The sequence below is a fragment of the Aquila chrysaetos genome, chromosome 18 (assembly GCF_900496995.4).
Source record: "Aquila chrysaetos chrysaetos chromosome 18, bAquChr1.4, whole genome shotgun sequence".
Taxonomy (NCBI): domain Eukaryota; kingdom Metazoa; phylum Chordata; class Aves; order Accipitriformes; family Accipitridae; genus Aquila; species Aquila chrysaetos.
The window spans coordinates 13,627,984-13,635,901 of record NC_044021.1 but is presented as its reverse complement, the minus strand read 5'-3'; positions in this window follow the sequence as shown (position 1 = coordinate 13,635,901).

Sequence of the window (7,918 nt, the reverse complement as noted above, 5' to 3'; positions counted from 1 at the left end):
CCAAAGGGTATTTGTATTGGAGATTAATTTTGTTGTGAGGCTCCCAGCTTGCTAGTCTTCATATTATTAAGTTCTTCTTCATGACAAAAATGTAGAACTTCAGCCAAGGATTGCGGTGTAACTGAAATGTTTCAGAAATTAAACTGATTGCACGACTGTGTACTGTTAGAGGGTTTGAGTCAGATTCTTTAAATGTTTCTATGTGTTCTCCTTCCTCAGATAAGTACCACTATTCTTCATAGCAGGATGGTTTAGCAGGGTAGGAGCTACTTCTCTGAGTTTGTGTCTGCTCTTTCAAGATATGTAGAAAGATGGGAACAGAGGTGAAAACGTGGATTGTATTAATCCAAAATACTCTTAGCAGAATTGCTTGTGCTATGAATCAATGTTCACTTTAATTCTTAAGACACAGAGAGTTGATGTGAATATTTATTTAAATGGCCCATGATTTGCAAGCAGACCCCCACTTGAAAAACAAATCAAATCAATGGATTAGTAAACTTAAAGATGTTTTTCTGTCTTTACAGGTGTACCAGAGGTTGGTGTGCTTCCCTTTGATGTAACTGGGAGTTAGAAGTGTTGGGCTAATGCAGTCTGAGCTATTTCTTCTATTCTTATTTTCTTCTATTAGCAAAAAGAATGGGATGACCTCACCAGATTTTCTTAATTTTGCTAGTACCTACTAATGCTCGAATTGAATACACTACAAAGTTTTACCTAAGGGAAACCCCAGACTGTAGTTTCTTGTCTGCAGTTGACAGAAGTCTTTACTGAAAGCCTTAACTTTCTATTTACAGCTCTTCTTTTAGTTATTTAAGACTTGATCAAACTTCCCTTGTTACAACAAATTGCGTCCCAGATGTTACAGCAAGAGTTGCAGAGAAGTTTTGCAGAATGGTAATCGTGTGTTTTGCCCCATATGCCTCTCTAGTACTCCCTGTTCTGGAGCAGCTTGGTGTATTCAGGGTGGATGCGATGAAAATCCTCTGTGGTGGTCTGCACGCAGCAAAAACTTGGTGGAGTTTAGCTGACAGAGTCTCTATCAGCCAAAAAGTCTGTGGCTGTGGAGGTGACAGCCAGTCCAGCTGTGCAGAGATTATTATTTTCGCTGGAGCATCTCCTCTAAGTTGCTTGCAGGCCACTGCAAAATTGCAAAGAGAGACAGTCTCTCCTATGTTCTCAGTGCTCCCGTGATGGTCCTGCCTCTGTCCTGCAGGAAAAGTGCAGAGGAAGAAAATTGGCATTGCTGAGCTTGTGGCTGAAATGAGAAAAATTAACATCTGCTGCTGCATGGAGAGAGTGGAAGTGAGGTACTAAGAAAGCCTGCAGGTAAGACAAAGTCATTTAAAAGCAGTTATTGACTGTAGCTGTTTGTGCCCTTAAATGTGGCTTAAAAAGTTCTGCATCAATAGGTGCAAGAGCTGGAGGTGACAGGAAACCGCAACATGCAGTATAGCCTGTGCAACAAATACCCTGGGTTTCCACTAGAAGATGGTCTAGTGGTGATACTTATGCATCCTCTGTAATCGATATGAATTGTGGTTCAAGCAAATACAGATTTTTCTAACCCAGTCTGACTAGACTGTGGGTTCTCCCTTTGTAAATACTTAGTCCGTGCTCCTTTCTCCCATTAGCTTCTAAGCAGCCATGCGTTACGCATACAGTGCTATACTGCAAGTTTTCTCTGATGTGGCAGTCCTCCGTCTGTTGTTTAGAAGGAGACAAAGACCCATAGCCCTATGCAGAGCCTGAGTCTTTTCCTCATCTACCACCTCACATCTCCATCTACAGTGTGTGACATGACACGTAAGTACTATTTTATAAGGTATTGTGATATTAAGGAAGAAGGATAAGGGATCTATTCCCCACACTCCCCTCCTGACAATGAGGCTATGCCTGTTTGTGGACCAAATTGCAAATGCTCTAAAGCCTGCAGGAAAAAAATGTTTAGGTCAGATGTGTCACGAAGGTAATAAATGAAGTATTCTGTACTAGCAGATAAGGTATGACTTAAATGGGTATGTGGGGATGGAGATGTAGGCATTGCCTTTCCTGTAATTTCACAGACAAGTTATGCAACAATAGAAGTTGCAGAAGATTGTTATATTAAGTACCCACAAAGGATCATTCCTTATTCCTCATATTACAGAGAAAATACCATAACTGTAAACTGTTAAGTCTCTCAGCTGTCTAGCAGGGGCATTGCGTTTTATCTGGTAAAAAACAACAGAGATGGGTGAAATCATAACATGAATAATTTTTTTTTAAGTTAATAATTGCAGTGTCAGTCCCAAAATAAAAATTAACTGACTTCTGAAAAAAGCACATGAGCACCTTCAGGGTAGCACTAGAATCATAAAATACATGACACCAAAAATTGTACTTGAAGGGGAAGAATTTCTCTTTGTAAAGCTTTTCCACAACCTTTCATGATAGCTTATGATAGCCAGAAGATGATTACTCATGGAGCTCTGAGATTAAATGCCAAGTGACTGACCAGGGTCATACATGTACTAATGCAAGAAGTAAGGCTTTCCATATCTGTGAGGGCTTAGATATAACCATTTACATTCTGTGGCACGTGTATGAGAAGTCATTGCCTAGAACAGAGGATATATTAGTTAGTTATAATCCATTAGTGGACTATAATTATTTTTTCAAAACCAATTTAACTCAGCATTTACTTAGTAACAAACACTGAAGAAAGTAACAAAAAGATGGGTTTATTTTGCTTTGCTAGGCTAGTATTTGGAGGACATAAAGTGTTGCTATTTGGGTCAGATATTAGAGGACATTCCTGGTGCATGCTTATGGAGTATGCTAGGCAGAGGATTTAGTGATGAAGAATACCCGCAAAGTGTGAAGACAGGTTTAGAATTACTAGCGAGATATTTCAGACTCTTATTCTTGGTAATGTTAGCTTTTATATATTGCAAGAAATTGAAACTACCAGGATAATTCAGCTGTAAGATATGTCACAACTATTCTCTTCTGGGGTTGGACACACATTGCCAAGGGTTTTGGTCAACAGCTGCCCTGTCTTGTCTAAACAGTGGGTTATAAAACTGGCAGTAGGCTTGGTATCTCTCCATAGCATCTCATGAGGCCCAGAAGCTGATAATACTGATAGTTTTTGAAAGCTTGGAGCAAAGTGTCTTTCTAAAGATGAGCAAGTCTTTTGACCAGCTTCATTTGTGTAAATTTGCATGGGTTTTCTTTAACCCACAATTCACTTGTTTCTGTTGTTTGGTTGGAACTTTCTTGTTGCTTGAATTAATGCAGTAATTAATTAGATTAATATTTTTATCCTGCTAGTCCTCTGAAAGGCATATGGAGAAATAAGGCAAGATGTGGTCATGGTAAGGTCACCCCAGAAGTTTAAGGGACTTCAGGTCTATACAAGTCCAGGTTAGCAAAAGTTTTCATAACTAACAGATTTGAGCCAGGGATCTTGTCCGGTGCTCACTTGGGAGCTTTTGAGCACTCTATGGAGGAACATGAGGGTCAGGGTGGAAGCAGGGCTACAGGACTCCTGATTGCACAAACGTAGCTGAATCTCCACGGAGGAGTAATGGAGTGAGGAAGCACCCCTGAAACGCTGGTTCAGAATAATCCAAGCAGCCAGGACTGCTGTGATCAGCACCAGCCATGAGGCTGAAATCACAGAATTGGGATGGGAGCTTTAGGACAGGTCCCCACAAAACAGCTCCTTCAGGACTGGAGCAGGACAGCGGTGGTGAGTCCTCCCTCCCTGATCCTCATGCCTACTGCTGAGACAAGTTCAGCCTGCAGGAAGGGAGCTGAGTACGTGCATGGGGTGAGACAGAGTCCTCGGTTTCCATAAACTGTATGTTGTTTATTTGATGTGGAAGAGGGGAGAAGGAGCTTCAATCGAGCTGCTCCTGCACTGGTCACAATTGCTTTTTCGATGTATATGGTGAGTTTCGCATGGTTCTTTGTACCGTTTCCCATTTTTCCCCAGCGAAAGAAAATAAAAAAATAATAAGTAGAACCTGCTGACCTTACTATGGAGACTTCATTAGTAATTTCCCAGTGGCAAAAATAGCCTGGCTAGGAACCTAGGTCAGTTCTATTTATCATGCAGATGAACTCCCCAGCGGACCCCAGTCCCTGGTCTCTCCCATCACCAGAAGGTCACAGAGGATGGCTAGGGCTCTGCAGGTTTTCTGCTGTGTTACAGGACGAGAGTCAAAGTGCTAAAGGGATTTCACTAAGTGCTCGTGGAGTGACTAATACACAGGACAAACGAGCTTGCAAATGTCCTACGCCAGGGGATACTGCCAACTTTTAAGCCAGTAGCTCAACAGTTACATGCGGTGGATGCACACTAATATTTTTCCTTGTGACTGAGTTTACTGCGTACTCTGGGTAGGATGCCTTTTCCTTCCCCTACTCTTCCCTTTCCTTGGAAACTATCAGTTGTCTCCCCATGCCCCAATTTCAGAGCAGAGTTAGTCAGGATATCTTTTCCAGTGCTGGAATAAATCTAAAATCTATAATCTAAAAAAAAAGCACGTGCTTTCCTTCAGAGGGCAGCACAGCTTGGCAAAATGTTCCGAGGTGCTTTTTCATTCCTCAGCCACCGGTGGGTTTTTCTCAGTCCTGTGTGAAAAGAGATTGCACCCCTCAGGGGAGCTCCATCAGACGGTGCAGTCTGATGTGCAGGTTACTAAAATGTTGGCAACAAGAAGTTAAAAGTTCAAAAGCCATCGTGCCTCATGGCCTCTTTCCAAGCAAAGTATTATTTCACTTTTCCCTTCCGCCCTATGGTAATTAGCAAGATGCTACACCAGAAACGGCGTGGCTGCTCCCTGCTCCTCCCACCAATGCGCATCTCTTCTATTGCCTCTAAAGAAGGTCATCTCCACTGATTGAAGAACTCCATTCTCCATTAAAAAGTCCGCCAGGACCAGATGCCCTCACAAATGGACATTTCGCCCCACATCATTCCTGTCTCTCTGGAACAGACCCAAGGCAAAAATGTCTGTTTCATCTCACGATGATGTGTAAAGTGTCTACTTAGGATTGGCAATGTTTCTTTCAACAAGCAGAAGCCAATCTCCTAGTGAAATTGCTCCAAAAGCACAAGATGAAAGAATGAAATTAAAAAATAGTGGAAGTGTATTTCTTTGTTTTCTGGCTTTTGAGTGCCTGGGGCTTACCTTTTGAAGCTCACTTAAGGGCAAGAATGGTCTCTTCTTAAGAATCAAATACTGATATACTGGTGTATTCATCATCAGAGTGTAGAGCTTTAAGGAAGTACCAAATATTGCACTGTCACCAAAAAATTGGGGATGAGATTTATGATCCTGTCAGGTGACAGCTGCTTCTACTGGAGCTTCAGGAGCACCATCAAAATCTGCCATACCACGATCTCTTTTTCTCTTATGTAAGTTGTTCCACTAAGAAGTAACGCAGACTATGAGAAAGGCCATGCCATAGCCCATGTTGGGGAATTCAACACATGTGAGAAACAACTTGTACTGATATAAGTTGTTTCTCCCAGTAGTAACACACCAATGTCAAAGATATGGATAGCAAGACCAGAAACATCAATTAAATAATGCCCCCAATGAATTCCTTTGCAGTTTTTTAGAAAATTATCTAATATTGTTTCTATTATTTAGGTAGCTTGACTCTTGCAGGTTAAAAAAATGGATGATATAGCTGGTAAGGAGTTGTCCAGGCTCTTATGCTAAATATTTTTGTGAAATCATTACTTCTATTTTATTTTTCTTGTACTGTTTTCCATGCACAAAGAATTTAAATCCTCCATTAACCTCTGGGCTGCATTTTTTTTCCCCTTTTCTGTGAGTATTTTCTCTTGTGTTGAGAGAAAAGTTCTTGGCCAAAATGACTATCATATTCCATGATAGGACTTAAAAGTGATTATACAAGCTGGTTGTTTCAAGTTCTATTTAACCTGAAGATACAACATTTTCTGGCTGATGCGATGAACTCATCATCTGAATTGCCAGCAGCCACTGCGCATGTTCAGCATGTTTCCAAACAGGTTGTGCTCTCCAGGATTTTGGCTGTGGTTTTTGTCTTTTAAGCAGTCAGGGATTGCATAGGCCCCTTACTGAATATGGATAAGAATATGTATTTAGTTACTACCATAAGATGACATGACAGAGCTAGACAGGTTCGCTACAGTAAATAAAAAAACAAAAACAAAAAACAGTTTCTGATTTCAGTTGCACCTCTTTATCTCAATAGGTTCAAGTGAATTGCACTGGTCTTATTCCTATCTAATGAAACCATATTAAAAAAATCAAGACAAATATCTGTCTCCAAGACATCTGGGGACTTGATCAGGTTTATGTACTTTATCAGGATTTTAGTCATATATAAATACATAAAAACATTTAACAGTGAAAGTATTACTAAACATGCTCTGAGTTAACTCATCTATGTGAATTTATCTCTAGGATAAGGTGACTTAAAACCCAGAGGTAACTGTCCTCCTTATCCACATGATGGTAGTTACTTTCTAGGAAGAGCAACTTAAATGGTATGATTCAGACAGAAAGCAGCCAAATGGTGGTGGTGGGTGGTGGTTTTTCTTTTTAAATTACTGAAATCAAAGGGCTATTGTAAAGAGTCGATGTAAGCAGTAGTGCAAAGTCTGGCTTGCCCATCACAGTGAGCAACACCTGCTCTGAGTTTTGGATTGTTATAAAGCCCGGTCTGCTTAGGAGTGGCCAAAATGGAGAGTGAACTCTCTCTGCTGTAATCTTCTCTTCCACTGGAAGAAAATCACATGTTGTCTTCTCAGACCAGCAGGCTGTTGCAAATTGGTTTTGAACGGGGAAGTTTCATGCTTAAGTACTTCTCGGTCCCCTCCTAGGAAGTTTAACTGCAGTCAGTCTGACTTTTTAATGTTGCAGTCCCCTGGGTTAATATAAATGAAAGGTTTTATATATGGAAAGTATTTTTTTGTACATTGGGAGCGTGGGTTTCTGACTGCTACTTAGCTAAGACGAAGGCTAGAGTCCCGATTTTAGATTGAGACTTCTGATGTGACATTCTCTCATATCATATGTTGTACCTTTAACTCATCAAAATTACATTTTCTTCCTTTTTCCTCAGTTAAAGCACTTCATACTGAAAATTACCATTCTTTGAACTCAGTGAGACCTGTGTTCATTCAGTAGTTCTAAAAATAAAGTCCTTCACATGAGCTAGCTGAAGCAGCATTTCATTTTTTAGAAATGTGAATACAGCTGGCATTCCAGTTTTCCCTGCTGGAGTCAGCCCTTGTCAGTCACTTGTTCTGACAGGAGCACAGGAAAAAAAGGAGTATTAAGGAAAAACACTTACAACCTTCTTATTTGGGATATGAATTATGGGAAGGGAGTATTTGCCAATAGGCTGGCTGGGTTTTTTTAAATGGTTGAATGTGAAGCTGACTTCATTGAGATTCTTATTGCTGAGATTTTATTTTGTGCATCCTGTCTGTAGAAAGCCAAATTTGTCTCAATGTAATAGTTCAGTTACTGAATACTGAGACCAAAGTAATAAATACATGAGTCTCCTCATAAAGCTATCCTGATTTGTACTATTATGCAAGGTTTTATCTTTCTTCTGATATCCTGGTAATTACAGCCCTAAAAGCCTTCAGACGTCATATATCTTGCATGCATTGACTGAGTTTAAGCATATAAAGATAAGGATGCAATTACAATGGAGTTTTTGAGCCTTACTCTAGCCAAAACCCATCTATGGTAGCAGAAGCTTTATTTGCTAAAAGGCTGAAGATGAAGGCCCAGAAACCCAGAACTAATACAATGTCAAACCATTCCAAGTTTTTACATGGGCTTTGTGCCAATATTTTTCTCACTTATTTGTGAAGCATTGGGTTTCCAAAGCATTCAGCACAGAAGGGGTTATGTTC